Source organism: Crocodylus porosus, unplaced genomic scaffold (genome assembly GCF_001723895.1).
Source record: "Crocodylus porosus isolate Cpor-Errol unplaced genomic scaffold, CroPor_comp1, whole genome shotgun sequence".
Taxonomy (NCBI): Eukaryota; Metazoa; Chordata; order Crocodylia; family Crocodylidae; genus Crocodylus; species Crocodylus porosus.
Window position 1 is genome coordinate 39,847,222 of NW_017728948.1, and position 23,128 is coordinate 39,870,349.

Consider the following 23,128-nt stretch of genomic DNA (forward strand, 5'->3'; position numbering starts at 1 on the left):
GACCTCCAGGGTAGGAGTGAACACCACTTCCCTTGGAAGTTTGTTCTAGATCCTAGCCACCCTGACTGTGAAGTAGTACCTCCTGATATCTAATCTGAATCTACTCTCCATCAGCACAGAGGCAGAAAAGAATCTATATATTGCTATATGAAACCTGTTATAGATTAAGAAACCAAATCTGCAGCATTTAAGAATATATGAAACGCAGGCACATCTAGTCTAAGGAAACTGATAAAAGTATTTTTTTCAAGAATAGTACCTATTTTTTTTCTGTTGATTAAGAAAGTCCAGATTACAGATACCTATCACACTTCTTAGGATAGATATTTAAGATACTTTTTACTATAGCACATGAATTTTTTGCTCAAAAGCAGTAACCAATGCCCATTGTACAAATGTGGAAAACAAGAATTAAAAATTAAGAGAAATAGATCCATCTAGATCTTTTAGATCCTTTCTTAGATAAATAGACCCTTTGTTAGATAAATACATGAATGCTTTATGGAAAGATGAACCAAGAGGGATTGCTTAATTAAAAATGATCATGTGTAAATACTTCATAATACTAATTTGTGTACTTCCTGGGCATGTCTACACATCCATTTAAGGGTGCCTAAATTTAAGGTACATGAGCTTAGTGCTCATTAAGTGGGTTTAGGTAGGTATCTACACGTGCAGGCATTACAGCACATTAACACTGTGTGTGGACTGACTTGGGACTGAAGTTAGTCCCAAATTGGTCCACACACAGCGTTAATACACTTTAACGCATCTACATGTGTGTTAATGTGCTTGAACTATTCAGGCCTAAATTTGATACCTACCTAACTAGGTAGGATAGGACCAGATTGTGTGCAGCTGAGATCAGCAGTATCATTTTCATTTCATAAAAGAGGCACAGAAAATGGATATGCAGATATCAAATTCAGGTGTAAATAGTCAAAATTTGACATTTTAATGTAAATTAAGGGTGTGCACATGTAGACATGCACCCTTAATGTACATTAACCCAAATTAATGTGCATTAAAGTGTTACATACAGACGTGCCCCCTGTAACCTATAATTGTGACTGCCGTGGCTCTACTGGATTCCATTGGTTTATATCTCTGACACCTTCCCTTTTGCTGCTTATATGAAAAAATAACTCAGACAGCAAAGAATTCTGCATACCTTTAATAAAGGAGGTAATAAATGAGATTAAAAAACCAGGACATGAAGAAATAGCAAAGCAGATTATTTCTTTTTAGTTTCTTTATCCTTCTTAGCTCTTCTACTACTAGGTAGGTTAGGACCAGATTGTGTGCAGCTGAGATCAGCAGTATCATTTTCATTTCATAAAAGAGGCACAGAAAATGGATATGTTTCTTCTGATTATATTCTTTTAGCTACAAAAGTCATGTTGTAGATTCTGCTGAGCCGCAGAGAAAAAAAGAGAGTTGTCTGTGTATCTATGTCTGTGCACATGTGCATGTATGTTATTTTATAATATAAATCTCAGGACATATTTATGTGTATAGTGGAAGACCAGTCTAGTCTTCCTTCCTGTGTCTAGAATTCTCTTCACTCACAGTCATGATATTTTTCCTAGTATAAACCTCTTATGTCATACTAAAAACATTTCTACTTATTTTTTGCTTTCATTCTTCAAAATCATACAGTTTGATATTATTTATATTTATTTCATTCGAAGGCTTCACTGCTAGTCTTTTGGCTAATTATAAAATGAGGTTCAGAGCAACTGTAAATACAATAGGTCATGGCCACAACCTCATTATTAAAATCTAAATTTGGTTCATATACTTCATTACTAGTGTGATTTATGTAATGGTGACTATAGGAACCACAGAAAATATAACTAAGATCAGCGACACTTAAAATACATGATATAGCATTACATTCTATTCTAAAACGTCTGAGTTCTATTTTTTCTCAGCTACACATGTGAACAACAAATAAAGAAGCAGAAAATAATTCTAATAGTAACCCTGCTACATGATCTTTCAATTGCTGTTCTAAAGCATTATAGTATTGTATAGCATTTTTGTGAGCTTTTAAATAGTCATCACATTCCTCTTCAGCTGAGGTTGCATTACTGTGAATAGGTGAATATATGCTATTGTTGTTTCTCTTGAGTCAAGAATGATGGTGCCATAGTGATTTAAGCATAGTGGATGCCCAGATGACTGCAGAGGCCTATACACAATACGCATCTTCTGTTGCTCAGTTCACAGTCCAATTCATTGCATGAGTTGATTTGCTTCTCCTGCCACTAGTGCTGGTGCTCTCACTTCAGTCTTTACTTTGCATGCTTCTCCTGCCTAAAGGTGTGTATTATTACCTATTTATAAAATGGCATATACATTCCCACAACTTGGCTCTCCATTACTATCTATTTATAGCTAATGGTAGGAAAGATTTAGACAGTAGGTTGTACTCAAAAAAAACAAGGGGTGATTTGATGAAGACAGCAGGGAAGCAGTAGAAGATTGATGTGCAGCAAAGACTACATGCCGTCAGAGTGAGTCTTAAGGTTGAAGAATATGATGCAGTGAAAAGAAATGCCAAGGAACTAACATGACAATAAAAATGCAGTATTTCTGCCTTTGGAAGAGAAAATACAGCAGGAGTTGTAGTGCAAGGATTTCTACAAGAGAATCACTTAATAGGAGAGAGGATACCAGCTGCAAGTAAATTTGAGAAAGGAAAACAAATGGCATATTTTTGTTATGAAGAATATAAGAGAGTGCTTTCAGGAGTTCCTTAATGATAAGAATAATATACCATTATCAAAAGCACTTTATTTTCAGCTGGCTCTTTGTCAAAGAACTAAATTCAAGGAACATGTAGAAAACCCAAGGACAATAAGGCACCAGTTAGGTGCTGATGACATTCCCCCTTCTTGAGGAAAACTGGAGAATATAGTTACAGTCCTCCACATGGATGGAAGAAGACGCTTATATACCTATTTTGAAGAAAGGGTAACAAAATGAGATATCAGACCTACCTCATAATTTTGTCTCATAATATCCTGGCTCAAATAGACTTACATAGAAGAGATAGTAAGGGATCTATCAGTATGCATTTCCCAGGACCACTATGATAAAATATATTCAGTTACTTCAGCTTCTTGAGATAATATTAGAATCTGCTCATGATAAATGTATTTTTTTTTCAGAAAGTATATTTCAAGATATTTTAAGATGGTGTTTTGGCTACATGGAAAATGAAAAATTTGGAAAACCTGATAAAAATATTAGAATAATGCAGTGTGTGTTTTAAGCAAAAAATAAAATAGAAGGAGAAAATGAAAATTCTGACACCCATGTAAAATTAAGGCAGAGAGATGTGTTCTTCTTGATTTCCTGTAATTTGGTCATGGAAAAAGTGGAATTATCATTGTATAATTTTCAGATTGAGGTAAATACGAATGGATTGTTCTGTTGAACCCGAACTTGGGAGGGGATTGAATCCTGGTTTTACTAGGCCCTCAAAAGGGGTGACCAAAAAGCGTTAGATTAGCCAAGCTGACCAGCAATGCTTGTTAGGATGCTCAGCTTGGTTTTCTCAGTATACAGGTACAACAACAATAAAGTTAAGATAAAACATAAGTGAATTTATTAATAACAAACATAAGGGCCAGGGACAGATATTACACATAAACCAGTTAAATGATCAGAAACTGGTTTAAACCTGTAACAGAATAAACATTCAGTGCATGTAAACCAGTTTGAAAATGGACAAAATCAGTCTGAGAAAAACCTGGGTGAATGTAGAATCAGACTTAACTGATTTGGCTGAAACCAGTTTATAGCAATGTTTGTCCCAGACCCCTTGCTGGTTTAAGTTAAATCAGAGATCCCCAGCATCCTGTCTGGGCTAGGTTCTGCTCCAGAAAGCTGGAGCAGAACCTAGGCTGGCCCCTCCCCTCTGCTCTCTAGCTGAAGCAGAGGTGGGACATGGCCAGTCTCAGGCCTACCATGGGCCCTGAGGCAAATTCATCCCTCCGTCCCCTCCCCCCCCCACTAGCAAACCCTGCAAACTTCCATGGCTTTCCTGCAGCCCAGCAGAGAAAGAATTAATTCCTCCCTCTGTCCATCTTGCCTGCAGCCAGGGATGGGTTTAATTCCACAGCAGTCCAGGGTGGGGGAAAGAGGCAAAGTAGTCCCATGTGAGCCCAGAGCTAAGACCTGCAGGACCATACTGAGAGGTGGGAGGTCTTGTCAAAGACCTGACAATCATCACACATATGTGTTGGAGATGAAGTTAAGGGTAATTACAGACAGCATCTGGCTGGAAGTTGCAGACTAAAGAATGCAGACAGCTATATATACATTATAAAGCAGAACCTGTGAAATGTAAACAAAGCCTTTCTAAATGCCTGGCTGTAAGGAGACACTCTGCCCTAAGGATTAGTAAGACTTATGCAAAGATTTCTCCTCTTCCTGCTTTACTTTTTAAGCTAAACTAAATTGTGTTTGCTGTGTTTTACAGGACTGCATCTTAGCTTAGTATACAGAAGCAGGGAGGGAGAGTCAAAAACTCTGTATCATTAACAGATTCATGCAATACACACCCCCTGCCCCTTACCTCAGAATGATAGCCTAAGGCTGCAGGCTGGCAACACTCCTGTCTCTTGAGCAGCAAGCAGGGAAAAGCCTGGGACTGCAGGCAAGGTGGGAGTTTACACCTCCTCCTAATCAGAGCCCTGCTGGAGCCTGGCCGCATTCCCTCCCCTCAACTCTGGAAGGACAGGAAGGGCTTCTCTAGCACCCTCTAGCTTCCAGCCTGAGCCACTGCAGACATGTGCCTGAATTTCCTCAGTCCAGGGTGATTGTCTGTATGGTTGGGAACTGGTTCAGCCCAGCCAGGTTAGACTAAACTAGAAATACTGAATCAATTCAGGCTCAGGCTTTTTGAATGTCTTTCCCTAGCCCAAAGGGAGTGAAAACAACAACAATGGATTCTGAAACAATACAGAACAAACAAAGATGGTATAAAGACAGTATGGACAATACATTACCAACAAGGATAAATGTGACTGGATGCCAGGTCTACATACTCTTAAAATAAGAAACAGGATCTAGGTCCAAAAGTGGAGCAACATGCCAATAAGAAGAGCGCCACTCTTCATAGGCAAACAGAAATCAGGAAATCCAAGGAAGTCCTTGTGTGGTCTGACTACTCTCACAGAAATCCCACAAGCAAGAATACAAATTCACGGACATGTCACACACATGGACCCAAATTTGCTCTCTCAGATGCACCAGCTCAGTTCTGGATGATCTAGCCACTGTCACAGAGCTCCCAGTGTGCACAGAGACACCTCTGCAGTGTACTTTTATACATTCTGTCACTGTCATCATTCCATTCTTTCCTGACCAATTACCTTGGGTTTCCATCTGTCTATCACTCTCATCATCAATCATCTCCATTTTCTGTTGAATACACTTCTGTCAATCAAAGCTGTTGCTCACATTTATCTCAGAATTATGACCTTGTTTTCCCACCACTTAAATGATGGGACTGAAGTGATATCGCATTTACAGGTACCTCTGCACATGCTCACCACCCTTAAGTGGTTCAAAAGTTCATGGCTTGCAGAGAGTTCTTGAACTAGTCAACACTGTGGATGTACATAACTCAACATAACATCAGCAGTGCCAAACAATCGGGTATACAGTATCACATTTTTTTTTGACATTGTGGTGATGACCTGACCCAATGAATCTTGAACAAACATTGACCAGAGACTTGGAGAGAGCAGCAAGGAGACTTAACATCAGTTAAGATAAAATCAAGCATGTGGTTATAATCCAACAAAGAGTTTATATAAAAGTTTATTTAGTAGTTAACAATCATAGATATTTAAAATTAAGTAATTTAAATACATACTAAGGATCATTCATTATAATTAATAAATTAATGAAGGAGGAAATTAAAGAAGAGCAGGAAAAATTTCATTGAAAAAAAAAAGCTACAAGCTACTGAGAAATATACGGAAGATATTTAAGACCACTTCAAGGACCAGTTTTATGTGAATGTGAGAGCTGAGTACTTACTAAGATGCAAGAAAAATGCGTAAGTACCACTGAAAATAAAATATTGAAATAATTTTTGGTCAAGTGAGAGAATAAATTGAAGAGTAGAATATTTAATATAGAACTGTAGGAGGTCTACTAAGAATTAAATATTGTAAATATAGTGGGCAATAGACGTAGCTGAAATGACAGAATACAGATCAGCTCACTGCTTCTGGATGTCACCTTGTAGGTTCAAGTGTGGTTGAACAGGAATAAACCTAAGAGCTTTTAATGAAGGAAGGGAGGGGGATATATGCTCTTCCCAGATAGGTGGGAATAATTTGTAAGAGCAGACAAGGGTATCTGTGGTCCATAGAAACAGAGGCAATTAGTGATTTAGTGTTGAACTGTGTCTTTTAGTCACATCCCTGAACCAACAATGCCTAGGAGATGTAATAATGAGATACTGGGCTAGATGCAAATCATTCTTACAGGCCATTTTTGCACTTATGTCCAAGCTGGATTCTATTTCTACCGGTATCCTGATTCCTTCCCCAACTGACTATGCTGCACCTTGTGTTTAGTATTCACTGGATAAGGAAAACCATAATAGTCTCTGCCTCTCTGAGGCCAAAGTAAGAGACAGAACCCAGGGTCCCCACCTTTACAGAGCAGTCTCCACTGAACCTTCCTGCCTCAGGTTTGCATTCCTCTTTCTGGTTCTATGTGTCTTTTCCTTCTAGATTCCTTCAAGAGGCAGGCTGAAGAGTGCTCTGAATAATACCTAGTTATTATTAGGCCTGGTGACTACAGGTGTTTGTGTGTAAGTAGGTATAGCAGACTCAAAACACCTGCTGTGTACAGGAATTTGGGGAAGAATTACCCCTCCCCCCCCCCCCCCGTTCTCCTGCTTCTAGGACAAGTACCTAATGACTATGCTATTATGCTAAGAAGCAGGAGGGGCCTCTTCCTCCAGTGGCAAACACTTTTGATCTGTGTTTTTCTGCAACTAAATTTTTAGTACTTATATGATATTAGATTTGTCCACATTCTATTTTGCCTATGCACCTGGGTAGACAGAATACGACTTCCTAAGTATGCTTAAGGTGGCTGCAACTAGGTGGAATCCAAATTGGGTATAAGTGCCAAAAAACGAAATTATGAAGCTCTTTAAGTACCTCTGAAAACATTTAGCTCTAGTTGTCTTTATTCCCTATCTGGATTGCAGAAATTCTTATAGGGGTATTAAATGCCTAGATGATTGCTCTAGATTCCTTCTGTTTGCATGTGTGTGCCCAATTGGAAATACTTTTCAAAATGGACACGTCTAACAAATCTTAGCACTTAACAATGGGTCACTGTTTAAAGTTAAATGCTGATATCCTTGTAGTACCCATTTAATTTCTTACAAGAAAAATGTGGGTACAAAACATTTAGCCTTGCAGGTCTCCCAAATACCCAAAGAACTATTGTCTTCAGAGCCTGAAGACCTGCCATAAAGAGAGAAAATATTTTTTCTCTCTTCCTGCTGAGAGTAGGAAACAGATCAATGGCTTGAAGTTGCAGCAAAGTAAGCTTAGATTGGCTATTGGAGTCGGGGGGAACAACTTCATTGTTAGATCAGTGAGGCAATGGAATAGAATGCCTAGAGAACTTGTGGCATCTTCATCATTGGAGGTATTCAAGGGGTTGTTAGACAGGCTTTGGTTAGGGATGATCTAGGCATATCTATGCCTGTGTTCTACTATGGGTACTCTTTGCAGGCTGTCACATGGGAAGGATTTTTTCCTCCTTCCTTCTATGTTTATGTTGTAGGTTGGCTGCACACTTCACAGCTTCTGCTGAGATTCCCAGTGTTTCCTAGCTAGAGGGTCTTGCCTCTTAACTTAAGGTCAGACCAATTGCTGTATTTAGGGTCAGGAAGGAAGTTTATCCCATGATCAGATAGGTACAGACTGCAGAGATGTTTGCCTTCCTCAGCAGTGCAGGGCATGGCCTTCTTTCTTGAATCTCTCAAGCATATTTTAAGAATTTGGCAGCAGCAGGACATTGGGTGCTAGTTTCCCTGCTTTACCTGTGGCAAATTAAGATGTTAGTTCCTGTGCTTGTGTCAAAGTTGACTATGTAATTTTGCTAAATCGTTAGACAATAGATTTGTATAGGCTGGTTTGGATAGGGAACATCCTGCCCCACAAAGTTGGTTAAGCTAAATGACCTCTAGAGGTCTCTTCCAGTGCTAATTCTCTATGGTTGTCATATATTTCTTGAAGTCTCGGTGGAGTTTGGTGCATTAGGATTAGTAGCTTATGTCCAGCAGAACTTCAAAATTCTTCTGATTATAAAACATAAATCTATTTGCTATTGGGTATATTGTTCTAAGTAATTCTTTAATAACACAGTGACTTTCAGCAGTATTGATTGATAGGAAAAGCAATGTGAATTTCTATATTTAGCTAGTTTCATTACTCGGCAGTTGCTTTCCAGATCTGGAGTTTCCATCTTCAATTTTCAAACATTATATATTTCCCTCTTGCTTTTTAAGTACTATATTTAGAGTTGGCAATTTTGTAAAATCTATAAAGTGTGTAAAAAATAAAAAGCAGTATGCAATCTGGTGTTCTGCCAGCATTTTATCACTGAGCAGTACTACATCATCAAAGTCACATCATTTGGATGATGCATTACACTAAATAAACCATAAGTGTGACTGTACGGATGTGTTTGTGTAACACAATATATCATCACAATAGTATCACTTTAATAATTTATCAGGCAATTCATCACTAAAGCGATGTTGCTGTGATGCTGTAATGCCAGCAAGAATGCATCACTCAAAACTAAGTGCCTATTATTATTAATTATTAAAAATATTATTTCTATAGCAGAAATGTATGTAGAGTATGGACTAACAAAGACAGGTAGTGGAGATAAGAGTGCTTTTGGTTCCTTCCCAGACTTAGTAACATTACACTATAGCTTCTGAAAACTAAAGAGAAATTAGAACGTGATATCGAATATATTTCAAAACACAACGTTCACAACATTTCAAAATACAGAACATGGTCAGGATTGAAAAACTTCAACTGTCTTCATAAATATTTCAGCTACTATTTTAACATTATTTCAATGTTACCTTTATCATTGATTGAAAGAGGAAGACAGAACTATAAGTATATTCAACTATTTTTTTTTAAATATTTCAGAAGAAAGATAAATTTACATATAAATCTCAACTCATTAATTCAAAATTGTACAAACTCATGTCATTTAGAGCCAAATGTGGTCCCACTTCCATCCACTAAGCTGCATATGTTTCTTTCATATACCGCTAAAAATCATGGGCAGATGTTCCAAAAAGACACAAGTATAGAAATGTAATGAAGAGTTTGATATAAGCTTTGCAAGAAGAGATGAATTCTTTCATAAAATGGGTGGGAAGCTGTTTGGCTTAAGGTTTTTTATGGCTCAGGTGCCACTGCTCAATTGAAACATGTTTGCTTTCCCTTTCATCTTCTTCATGATCTTGGCTAAAAATGTCTGAATTTGTCTCAAAATATAGTAATCAATAGAGGAATTACAGGAGCTATAAAGAAAAGAGCACAAGAAAGAGATTTGATTAAATGAGTACAGTGAAATATTTAAGAGTTTATAATTGTGCATAATTTAGTTCAATGACAATTAAAAATCAATAGAGTTCATTACAGAGGCTCTGCACACTAATACTTATATAGATACTAATAATAAACTTAACACTGACACTAATAATTTATTTCCTTTTTTCCCCCTCAGAAATGGCAGGCTAAATTGCAAAGATACCATAGATAAATATTCTAGCTAAGAATCAAATTGTGCATTCATGAAAAGATCCTTTTTCTTATAAGCAGTGACTATAAAACATCTGTAGTCAGGATCCCTCCCATAATAATTAATATTTGATTTGACATATATCATTACACCATGTGTTACTTCAGGGCTGCCAGGCATTCATCACATTATTTCATTGTGAGTTACATTTTTTGTCCATTTACATTTGCTGCTTTGATCCATTCTTTATTATTGAATATTGGCTTATATTTAAATATAATTTAATTATAGTTCAGATTTGATCCTTCTCTTTCAGTGTTAAATATTTAAACCCATTTACTTCAAAGGTCTTTTATTTCCTTAGGACAATTTTATTTATCTTTTTTTATCCAATATAAGATTTGAAACATATTTAAATGCTAGTTTTGTATGTGTTTTAATCTAATTTTAACTGAACATGACAAGTGATTCCTTGGGTTATGTATAGATTGAGAATGGTTAACCCAGTCAAGGAAAGGGTTAACCTGATCTGGTGAATATTACTGAGTTAACACCCCCACCCATGGACCCATCAACTCCTTCCTCCTGCCCCAACACAGACCTGACAGCACCCACGCCTTCATCTTGCCAGCCCCAGCCCACACCCCAAATTAGTTAACTTGGGTTGCTTGCACCACTCTCAGCAGTGGTGAATGTCTACACATGCTGCTCCCAGACTAGGTTTAGGCAGCTTAAAGTAAGCCACCTAAACCTAGAATAGGAGCAGTGGGAGCCAAGCTTACCACTTGCTGGTACAGGAGGGACCTGTAATCATGATCCTAGGCTCCCTCTGCTCTGGCAATATGGAGTGATGGGATCTGATGCTTGATCCTACAATCACATCTCCTGCCATATGTGGGTGGCGTGACAGGAAGCACAGTTGTTGGGATTGCACATAAGGTCCCATCATGCCTTTAAATTTGCTTTTAATTTAACCTGCCTTTAATTTCATATTTGACAGCCACAGCAATAACTACAATGGAATGTAAATAAGTTAGCTCAGGTATGGGAAGTAACCTAGTCCTAGCAGCATTGTAGCAGTACAAACAAATAGTCCCTTTAAATCCAATGAATCCCTAAACTAGGCTGTATGTGCCAGGTGTGAGAAGAATTATAAGTGTGACTGATCAGAAGTGTTGAAGCAATTAATACACCTAATTCTGCTACATGATTCTGCCATAAATATTCTTGTGAGTCATCTCTTTCATCCCAAATAATGCCACTGAATCCCACAAATAAGAAATACCATGTATGAGAGAGAGGAATTCCTTCCCTCCCCTACAACATATATTTATTATTTGGGCAAAGATTTGTACAAGGTCTTTCTCAGTTTTTCTTGTTGAAGTGTTCCACTTTGTGTAAATCAATAAAGAATAACTGGATCAAGGATCTGAATTTGGTACTTTTGCACCCAAGATGAGTTTTCTAGCCACCATTCTCTGCCTCTCTTCCACCCACATCACATTTCACAGCTTTGACTAGTGAACCTGAGATAAATGGATCATGAAATACCCAATAGGCTTTTGGTTTGGACACTGTCGTAGAACGCGGGTGCCTAAGTTCATTCCTCCAGAGGATAAAAGACATTTGAAAATAAGTTTCTGAACTCCCAGGTGAGCCTTCTAACCACTATACTTGCAAGTTCAGGCTGGCAGATACACACTACACACAGCACTTATGGAAATCTTTTCTACAAGGCCTACCTGACATGATTAAGGAATGTCAATAGTATTAGTTCATAAGTAAGCCAATGAGTATAGTGAGTATGCTGCAGGGTTCCAAGAAGCTCAGTAGTATTAAGGTTAGGCAGTTTAGTGGTTCCCCACTGTTAGAAATGTAGGTGCATACTGCAATCTGCAGGAACTTAGCAGTTTCAAAGATGTCATTGATATCTAAATGTTGGAATTGGGGCCATGTCACATCTTATTCTGTGAGCCACACAAATGTTGCTTGGTGCTAGAGCTAGCTTGGGTTTGGAGCTGTCACATTTCACGCCAGCAGGGATAAGAATTATACTTCCCCTCCCACATTCCAGACCTTGCCTATGCCCCCTTCCCTCTGCATCTCCCCTACTCCTCCATACCTTGGGGTTCCCTGCTGCCTCCCTCCACCCTGGGGCATTATTACTTGTGGCTGCCTATGCTGTCTGCCCCAGGGGAGTGGGTAGAGAAGGATTAACCTGTTTTTCCAGGCATAACTTCTGCCCCATTGCTGCAATTCTGGCCCAAAGATCAGCAGCTGCAGCAGTGGCTAGGCAGGCAGGTTAACCCTTTCCTTACTGCTCCCTAGGCAGCCGTGACTGGGGGAGAAAGGAAGGGGGGGCAGCGAGTGGGGATCTGGGGTGCTAGAAAAGGGGGGGCAGTGGGTCCAATATGGGCCAGTGGGAGAGCAGGGTTAGGTGGGGTATTTATACTGAGGTGTAAAGCTACACTTTAGTGCAACATGAGCTTGGTAACGTGGATCTTAGGGCCTGGTTACATGGGAATTTGGGTGGCTCCTGGACTTCTTAAACCCTGTAATGTCCACACATTCACCCCTTAGAGTGATGTTAAGCACTCGTTATGCAGCTCAAAGTTATGCCACTCCAAAGCAGGATTACTTCTGATCTTCAATACACAGTTCATGTTCCATTAAGGTGTGGCCACTCCCCACAGATGCGTTGCCTGAGCTGAAGTCTTCTTGAATGCCAGGGTCTCTTACCCATGCCTGTAGAGCAGGGATAGATGCATGTCCTGGTTGGCCAGCCTTTTAATGGAACTCACAGCTACAGCTCCAAGTCCTGCCCCTGGTCCCCAGACTTCTAGTGGCCAGCCTGTGCAGGTCAAAGCCCTTCTCATCAGGCCTCTAGTACAAACTGTGCAGGTGGGAGACAGAGAAGGTTTCTAGGTTAAGGGTTTGACTCTTCCAAATTCCAAGCTAACACCAACACCGATTAACATTTGTGTGGCACACAACATAATATGTGCATACAAAAGTGTAGCTCCTGGATCTAATTCGTGGTGCTTCACTGAAAGTGCCATGAGTGAGACTGATCCTCCCAGCCCAATGGATGTTAGCTGTTGGGTCTGGAGGATCAGGGATCAAGCTTCAGTGCAGAGGTGATCCAGTGAGACCGAATGTTGGCAGCCTCTTCCCCAGGCCCTTTCACCCCCAACGCCTCCTCAGTTCCAGTACCGTCTCAGGATGGGAGGGGGGAATAGGAAGGGGAGGAAACTCAGACTGGTGTTTTCCCAAACCACACTACATTGGGGGTTGGAGGACTGGACCTCTCCTGAGGGGACAGGGGCTAAGATGGGCTGGCCTGCAGCATCCCAGCTGTTGAAGCACAAACTAGTTAATGAAGGCACACTGCTTTTGACCACCTTCATTTGAACCCTCATGCATTGAGGCTTAATTTGTGGCATAATCAGAGCACTCTGCAGCTGTGCAGTTCTGTTAGGGTATGCCTGTAGAGTGCTGCCAAGGGGCTGATTGCACAACAAACGTAATTTCTGTCTGTGCCTAAGGTGTAACAAGACCAACAGATAATACTGGAGTGGTTTAATTTTAAGCTGCAAAAAAGTGCATAAAACAAAAGTCAGGTGTTAAGGTGTGAACAATCAAGGGGTTAAAAGATCCAGAAGCTGCCAAAATGACTGTGTAACAACTGGACTACTGGAATGGGAGTTAAATATCTATGTTCTTTTGACTTATCTCTAAGAAAAGGTTAAACAAGGAGGATATAGACAAATATACAACAATACTGAACCAAAAGAGGGGTGGGGATTCCATGAACCTACTGATCTGTGGTAATTACTTCATGTGTCTGCTCTGTCCCATGGTAAGTAGAATCTTAGGCCATGTGTAGACGAAACAAGAGACATGTGTGCATGACACTAAATACTTTTGTGTCACTTTAATGGCATTGGCTTTTGTATGCATTGGTAGCATATTGTGCATTAATTCCAGCCGCTGAAGGAAATTTGGCAGTATAATGCACCTTAAATGACTTAGCGTGCAGCAAACAAAACTCCTCCAAGGAGTTTTAGTTTGCTGCCCCTAAAGCCATGGAGTGAAGCACCGGGTTCCATACAAATCCACAGCTCTGCAGGAAGCCCTGCTGTAGGCAGTCTAACAGCAGCCCAGGAAAGCAGCTTTATTCAAGAAAAGTGGGAAGCCTCTGATCTTGTTTTTTTCCTTCCCCCCAACCAGATCCTGCCTGCCTGAGCTGCTCAGGGGCTGATGCATCCCTCCATGCCTGTGGTGCCCCCCTGGGACCACCTGAGCCAGGTGCCTGTGAGCAGGTGCTGCCTGGGGCAGGGGCACCACTGCCATGGAGGGAAGCACCAGACCCTCCCTGCCCCACAGCCGAGGGACTGCTTTGCCCACCAGCAGCTTCCCCTCCACTCCCTGTTGGAGAGGCAGATAAGTCAGCAGGATGTGTGCACAATATGGGGGTTTAATCAGCCCTAATTGAAGTGGTGCTTTAATTTAGGACCCTTGTTTCGTCTACACATGCCCTTAAGTCTCATACTTTATTTTCCACTTAGAATAATAATGTAAACTGATCTATTCACTGACCATCAGTGCAGGCAAAATAATCTCCCTCCTTGCCCAAACTTTTATTTCAATATAAGCAGATTATTTTTCCACACCCAAATTATAAAGCAGATATAAGTGATTAAATTCACATTTCCTTAGCCTTTAGCTGGTACCTTAACTGAAGAATCATCCTTTGTTCTTGGTAAGTTTGCAGGTATTTGCACACTTAACAGTGTTAATATTCTATGTCAACTTTAAAAAGAACCCATGGCACCCCAGAATGTTGTGGCACCCTAGCTGAGAATAATCACTATCCTAAATGGTTTCCTCTATTTCATTTCCAGCTTCTTACTCAGAAACCCTAACAACATTTTTGAGATAATGAAAATAATCAATAAACTGTATTTTTATATGAATAATATTTTTAAGAAGTGAAATGTTAGCAGGAGGTACCTTATGAAACAGCTGAAACAAAAAGAAAATTATAGACTGATATTGCTACAAATCATTGCTACATGTTAATTTGCAAGTGTCATTTTGCAGCTGAGCAGTACTGTTTATTTGGTTAAGGTATGAGATGGTTAATCATGATACATGTGTTCTCATCACTTTTTGAGTAGCCCTTTTGTGTGACTCAGATTTTCCATCTGTATAATGTATGCAATAATGCTTGCATCCCCAGGTTGTTTTAAATCTTAATTCATAAGTATGAGTAAAGTGAAATTCTAAATCCTGTGATGGAAGAAAATATTGAAAAGCAAATTAATATTATAGTATGTGTCTTAATGAGGAGTATTTAATGGCGCATATTTTAAATATCTGCATCCTCTCATGCAAGTTGATATTAATAAGAAATAATGATGAGATGATTAAATGCTAATATTAATTAGAAAGGAGTAGGATGGACAGTTATAATGATTACATCTAGAGGAAATGAAAAACTAAAGATCTTTAATGAAATAAATGATGAGCAGCAAAGATAGGGAGTTCATGTAAACTGGCTGAAAATTCACAAATAGAAAGAAAATTCTAGTGTGCTATTTTGTTTGCCAAATATTGTTTAAAGCTGATGATAAATATATTTCAAACAGGTGAATTTAATGGAATTTGCAGTTTTATGAAACTTGAAATATTTTTGGAGTTCAGAGGTTTTTCAGAGTTCCCAGAATTCAGGTTTGAGAAATATTGTTTCTTTTTATGTCATTTTTAAGAGGTTGATATGAATTATGACTCCATGAATTTATTTATTTTCATAAGCCTTTTTTTATTTCCTTAGCTTCTGTCCTCCTCCTTTTTCCTCTAGTTCTTCTTTCCATATGTTTAAATGAGAGTCATAAGGCAAAACCAGAGCCAAAACATCATAGAGCAAAGGAGGAGGATAAACCAGCAATACTTCAGTGCCTTAAGTTTGCATATCTATATTTAAGTCTTCATTTTGCCTACTCTCTGTGTGTTTCTATGGGTGTGTCCACACATGCAAGCACATGCACTTGCACCAGCTCCAATAGAAGCAGTGCAAATTTGAGCTGGGGCTTTTTGCCAAATGGCTCTGGCAGGGGCTAACACCACGCCCCCCGCAAGGCCCACATGCGCCACCTGGCCCCACCCTCCCACTCCCCCAGACCCCCAAATGGCTGTCCAACCCAGCCTCACCACCCAACGTACACCCCCAGGCCCCCAAGGCTACCCCCACAACCCAGAAAAAAAATCCCCAAAAAAGAACAGAAAAAATGGGGGGGGAAAGCCACTGCTTACCTCAGAAGCAGGGGGTGCGGGTGCTCCAGGGCCTTCTGGCAGAGCCTCCCAGGCAGCACAGGACAGCAGGGGGGCAGGAGGGTCTGGGATGGGGTCGCTGGGGCTGTCACCCTGCCCAGCACTGTGCAAGTGGGGCCCCAGTCAGCCAGGTGGAAGTTGGATCTGCTAGTAAGTGCTGGAGGGATTTTTTTAAATTATGGGGTGAAGGGGCAGGAATCAGGGGCCTAGTGGGGGGCTGGCAGGGGGAGGGCCCATCTGTGGCAGGTGTCAAGGGCCTCATGGGGGCTGGTGGGGAAGGGCCAGCCACAGCAGGAGTCATGGGGAGGGCTGAGGGCTGCCAGGGGAGGGCTGAGGGCTGTCGGGGGAGGGCTGCCAGGGGAGGGGCCAGCCAGGGCATTGGTTGGAGGGTGGGGGAGTAGGTTGCCATCGGGGATTCCCCCCCATGATCCCCTCCCCGCTTTTCCGACCCCTTACTCACCAGCACCAGAGCCCTGGTGCTGAAACATGTGGCTGGCCCCTCACCCCACTGGTACCAGGGGTTTGGCAGCCAGAGCATCTCTGTGAAGGACCAAGCCTCTGGTTTCCTCAGGGCATGGTCCCGGTCTGTGCCCTGCCCCGCTTTTTTAAACTATGATTTTTTTTTAAACTATGATATTTAGACAAGTTTGCAGTGCAGGGAACATTTTTTCATTCCAACGTGTGCCTGTTGCCCCACCTCAAAGGGGTTTTAGGGAGGGCAAGATACACATGCACGCTCATCTGGATGCACCTACCATGTGCAATTAATGTGAATGAATAAACTCAGGTGCAATTTAAACCAGAGTAAATTAATTCAAATGGGCACATGTAATTGATATGTGTTACTACTCATTAGCATAATTTACTGTGCACTCAGTGCATGTACACACGCTTACTGCACAGTAAAACCCTTCATCTGGCTTAAGTAGCAAATGTAAGCAGGATTAATTAATGTTTTAGTGCATATGTAGACACAAACTGAGAGGAAGTTTACTTCCAGGTTTGCCCAGACATTAGGGACCAACCTGAGGCCAGCCCCAGAGCTGCAGGCTAGGAGCTTGTCCTGGCCCAGACCTGGGCTGCTTCTATGGCAGCCTCTGTCTGGAGGATATAAAAGCCTTCAGACATTTTGAGCCCTGGGCCACACAGCCTGAGGGCACTGCAGGTACCTGTATCCCCCTAGGCAGGCAAGTGGAAAGGTTGCAAAGGTTCAGCAGTTTTGAAAATCAGGCCATTTCTACATAGGTGCTTAAATATGGATTTAGGAGCATAACAGTAGGCACAAAGCTCTCTGGAGTTCACCCCTACCTCTAATTCAACTATATTCTTTTCTTCTAGGGAAAGAATATTTACCTTTAACTCTGGTTTATTAAGGTGCTGTAGATTCAACTTCATACCCTTATAATACATCAGAATATAAAAAGTAGAGATGAAAAGATTTCACAGAAGAATGATTCCCTATGGGCACTTTTACTAATAAATTGTCTTAAATATTTATAGCTTACATTTTTTGTGGGCAGACCACAAATATCTGCAAGAGTATGACTCACAACTCAGTGTTTATTAGATGCTTTTCTCTGTTCCCTGTCCACAGGAAATGGAGTTCTGTTATACCTCTAAGCTTGAGAATTTGGCTTTTTTTGGCTAAAGCTGCAGAGAACCACAGTTTTAGCTGAGGAAATTCCTAGTTTACTTTCTAGTCTTACTCAAGAAAATGGTTCCTATACAGGGTGCAGAGCAAAGACATTGTTGATCAAATTATATTTCTGTGGTTTTGTACTGATCTGGGGAATTAATAACTTAGTTTTCCTGTAAATTGAGTCTGTAATATTTATGACCTATATGTTTGCTAAGATTAAATGAAAATATATTTTACATTATCAAATCACTTTACAGCATTTGCCCATCATTATATATGGCAACAACTAGTAGATGTTTCTTTGAATGGTATTTTTGCAAGGTAATGTAATAAAGTACTATAGACCCATCCTGGATATATGGGAACATGTGATCTTATTCTGAATAGCTCATACAAAATATTCTTTAAAAAGAGATAGAACACTAATATAATGCTTTGCAGGAATGGAGCATTTTCCAATAAACAGTCAGAAGCCATTTAACCTATGATTGACTTTGAACTTTACATATAAAGGAAAATAATTTCCTACATATTTCTGAGAAGAGTTAATATAACTAGACAGAGGCTATGTTGTCCAGAAGGAATTAGAAACCAGCTTATATTAATCACTGTCTCCATGCTCTCAACTTTCTGACACAGAAATCAAGGACAAAAAAAATTAAGGACAGAGAACTAAAAGCAGAACCACTGTACCAAGAAAGAGAAATGCATATTTCAGGCTCAAATAATATAAGATACTTTGAATAAAGTCATCTTTAAAAAGAAATTGCCCCCAAAGTAAATTCAGAAAATGATGCTCATTTTATGCTCCAAGCATTCCAGTACTTTTACACTAGGCAACAATGTAGAAGGGCCTTATAATAAATGAGAATTAGGCTCTTGACATTTTGGGATGGAAGAAAAGATGCAAAAACTCAACCCAAGAAGGAAGTACAGTAGATGCTTATAATATGATAAATGTATTCACGATAGAGGTATGCAAAATTACCAACATTTTCCAACTAGAGCCAGATCAATTATGAAATTCTGATAATTCTCCTAATAAATAGAGTATTTCCCCCTGCTTGTGAAGTCTTCTCAAAGAAGTGGTGATTTTCACACCCTCATTATTTGCAGTTGAGGACCAAAGTTTGTGCAAATATATATTGCCCTGCATGAACTGTTTGTTGTCAGTATTTGCTCTGCATTTTTCTTTACTCTTTTACTCACTATTCTTAGTGATTACTTAAGTCACATGGGATGAAATCTTATCCATAGCCAAATGAAAGGGACAGAGAAATATGAAAGGGACTTAAAACAATCTAAGTTAGGGATGATTCATTTCATAGAGACATGATATTGACCTGTGAAACTTCTCTCTCAACTCTTGGTGTGGAGATAACCAGAATGGAGAGGATATACTGAATACAGGGACATAGTACTAGTTTCTATGGATGTTCTGATCAGTGTAGGGACTTAATAGATGGTTCAGAGAGGGATTGTATAACTGACCCAGGATCCTGGGTTGTTTTTTTTTTTATATAGAAGAGGATGCTTGAAAGGTTGCAAATGTGAATCAAAGTAATAGTGGCTCCTCATTCATAAATAATGGCCCCTCATTCACTTCTCATGCACATTATTCTTGTTCCCAAATTATATAACCGTGTGAGGAATTCCTTGTGAAAATTATCTACAAAGGTTTGGCAGACATCAGGGTACACTTATAGATGAACTAAATCATAGATTCACAAGCTTTTGTGAGCCTGAGCACACTTTATCACATGCTGGATATTTGGATATATCTACTAGGAATGTCTACATGAGATGTGACATTGGTGTAGCAATGCACTATGATGATGTAACATCAGTGGGTACAAACCATGATGCCACATTTATATCACTATAGTGACTTGGTCCCTCACTATTCTGTGCCACTAATTAACTGTGCACCACTAGCATGGTGTAGTAATGGCTGCTATTGTGCCATCATTTAGTACTTCTTAAAGGGAAGTACTAAATCATAGTGCAGTAACAATGGTGCCATAGAGGAATGTGTTGACGCACCCACTGTGTGTTGATATAATATATATAACAGGGGTTTTCAACTGGCTTTATGCATAACCCTGGGGGTTCTTTGGAAGGCCACAGGGGGTATGCAGAAGCAGCATGGAGAAGCAGGTGGTACTTGCGGTTACACTTATGGTTTTGCCAGCAACCCTTGCGGTCTCACGAGTGGCACTTGTGGTTTTGCTGCCACGTGCCCCTGACTGCTTATGAACCAGCTGCAGAATTCCCCTCCTTCTGCTCATTGATGGCCTCCTGCAACCCCCACCCCTCCGCTCATTGACCAGCCACTGGAGGTACCCCAACCAAAAAAGTTTGAACACCCCAATATAATCGATACAAGAAAAAATAGTGTAATTTTTGTCGGGATCACCAGGACCAGTAAAGACAGTCAGGCATACATAACTAGATAACTTTTACTGTGAATCAGTAGGAAAGCCTCTGAAGTCCCCTTGTCTCACTAGCTAACTACTCCCTGAAGGATCATCTCCAAAGTCCTGATTTATTCTGTCTTCTAAATTTGGGGTATCTTTAAATAATAATTTCTATAACTAAAAAATCTTTCCTGTAAAATGTTATTTATGACCATTACAAATGTCCTTATCTGATTGTCCATATATATATATATATATACACACACACACACACAATATAAAATGAGGATCTTCAAAGTGAACCAGTGGTTTTTATTTGCAAAAATATCCTTCAACATTTTTGTGGCATTATCTCAGCTCTTTTCCTCAGTACTCAACTATTACCATGTTTACCCAAATCCAAGATCCTAAATTTAAGACAATCCTCCAATAATTAGATTCTATATATGGAAAATGTATAAATGTGTTATAATTTTCCATATATAGAATATACTTTTTGGAAAGTTGTCTTAAATTGTTTCCTTTTTTGCTACAGTGGGCAAAGCAATAGCAGGGAGAGAGATGACTGGGGAGAAATGGGAAGGAAGGCAGTAGAAGGGTAGGCATTGGGGGAGATAGTGGAGAGTTAGTGGTAGGGGAGATTTGGGGGGAGCAGGCAGTGGGGAGGCAGTGGAAGAAGCAGTAAGGGGAGGTGGAAGGGAGACAGGTGGGCAGGTACTTGTGGGGGAGATAGAGAAGGGTAGGCCATAGGAAGGCAGAGGGTCAGAAATTAGGGTGGGATGAGCATTGTGGGACAGGCAGTCGAGGAGCAGGTAGTGGGGCAGGCAGTGCTGGGGCTCAAGTAGTAGGGCTGTGTGAAGCTTTGGTCTTTAATTCAATTCGGTGGAGATTTGACCCTATTAAGTGGCTAAATCTCCAAATCTGAATTGAATCAGAGGACTCTTTAATATCTCCAAATTGAATTGGAACCATCCAAATTGATTCAGAGAGATTTGGACAGATTTGGTGATATGGACACAGAGACTGATTTAAATGTTTTTTCTTCCAGATTCACTGCCAAGCACACTGGAGAGCTGCCCGTGCGGCTGTGGGATGCTCCATCTGGCCCAGCACCACAGCAATCACAAGTCATACTGCTACCCAAGGTATGTAAAAAAATTTTTTAAAGCTGTGCCTGTGTCCAAATTGCTGATTTGCCGAATTAACATCAAATCATCAGATTCCAATTTGGCTGAATAGAATTGGGGACAATGATCCATATCAATGGATCGAATCACTGTCCCTGATTCAAGCCAAATCCAAATCTGAATTAAATAGGACCTATTTCACACACCTCTACCAAACAGTTGACTCCTGCCTCTTGCTCTCCCATGTCTTGTATAGCAAGTATCCTTTTTTTTGCCTGCCCCCACTCCAACGTGAAGCCTCTCCATATAGCTAAAAGCCCCTTTTGCAGTATTTGCTGCCTTTTGGGTATGCTTCCTCTTTTCTACCTTTTCTTCCTCCCTTCCTCCCTCTTCTTCTTTTATTTTATTATTATTATTTTTATAGAATATAAAGTGTACTTTTAATAAAAATATAGTTTGTAGATGCTTTTATGGGTATAAAATAGTATTCTGCATTAGTATGTTCCCCCCCGCTTGTATTTTGTTGTATGTGCCATGGCATTTCACCCTGTTATATTTTATATTATATGCTTTTTAACTTTGTAACAAATGTACTTTAAGTTTTAAAGTAAGTTGTAACAATGTTAGCAAGGGCTGGAATCAAACCATGGCTTTTCTGTATGGAGTGGGTCCTTGAATGAATCTTGATTGATTGCATAACACAGTAGCTAGACAGGATAACAAGTTAATGAGCAGCAATTAACACCTATGAGACCACAGATTAAAGAAAGGAAAGAATCAATACAGAGCCAGGAACTCCCTGAAACTTCACTGTTAAAGGTACAGAAACTCTGGTTTGAACTAATCAACGCCGAAGACTGACTCTTGGGACTGAATAATCAACTGCCCCCAGAACCCTATTCATCACAGCACTGAATTAATCAGACTTCATCAACTGAATCCCAAGACTGCACGTACTTGCAGATGTGACCCCCGGGGGCTGACAGTTTCTATCCAGCAACCACCAAGGGGGATGTCCCATGAGGTCAATGATCCTTGGATTGGGAAAGCCCAAAAATTGGGGAGTAACCAAAGTCTGCCAGAGAGAGATAAAAGGATGTGAAGTATGACCCCCCAAAATGCCCGCTTTGACCTGACCAGCACCCTGCCTGCCCAGCCAGAAGGAACAGCCGGCAACCCCCTTCTGAAGCAACATCACACTGAAAGAAGCCTCGACTGGCCATCAACAGCAGACTCCAGTGCTTGGGGATAGGTATATCTTGACACTGGTGCTTAGTGTTCATAGCTAGCTAATGTGAGTGTGTGTGTGTACATGAATGTATATGTGTTTGAGGGGATCAGCCCCAAGGTTTATGATCTGACTATTGCATCCATCTAATAAACTAGAATTTTATGATGATTCTGTGAGTTGGTCCTTTCTAGCCAACACTTTGCCCCTGATACCTGTCCCTCCCCACCACTTGTTCCCTTCTCCAAGTCCCCCCCCAGCCTCCAGCACCTGCTCCCATGGCTCTGCTACTTGCCCTCCCATACCTGAATCCTGGCATCCAGCCTCCCAGTGCCTGATACCCCTCTGCAGCTAGCTTCCACACCTGCTGCACACCACGCCTCCCCCCAGCTATTTACCCAATACCATCAGCAATGGCAACTGCTCTGACCCGGGCTCTAGGGCCCAACTGGTGCTTCTACTTCTTCATCACCTATTACCAGGCTGGGCTGGATCTGAAGCAACCACTTGCTGTGTGCCACAAGCTGGAGCTAAATCTGGAGCCAAATCAGTTGCCCCC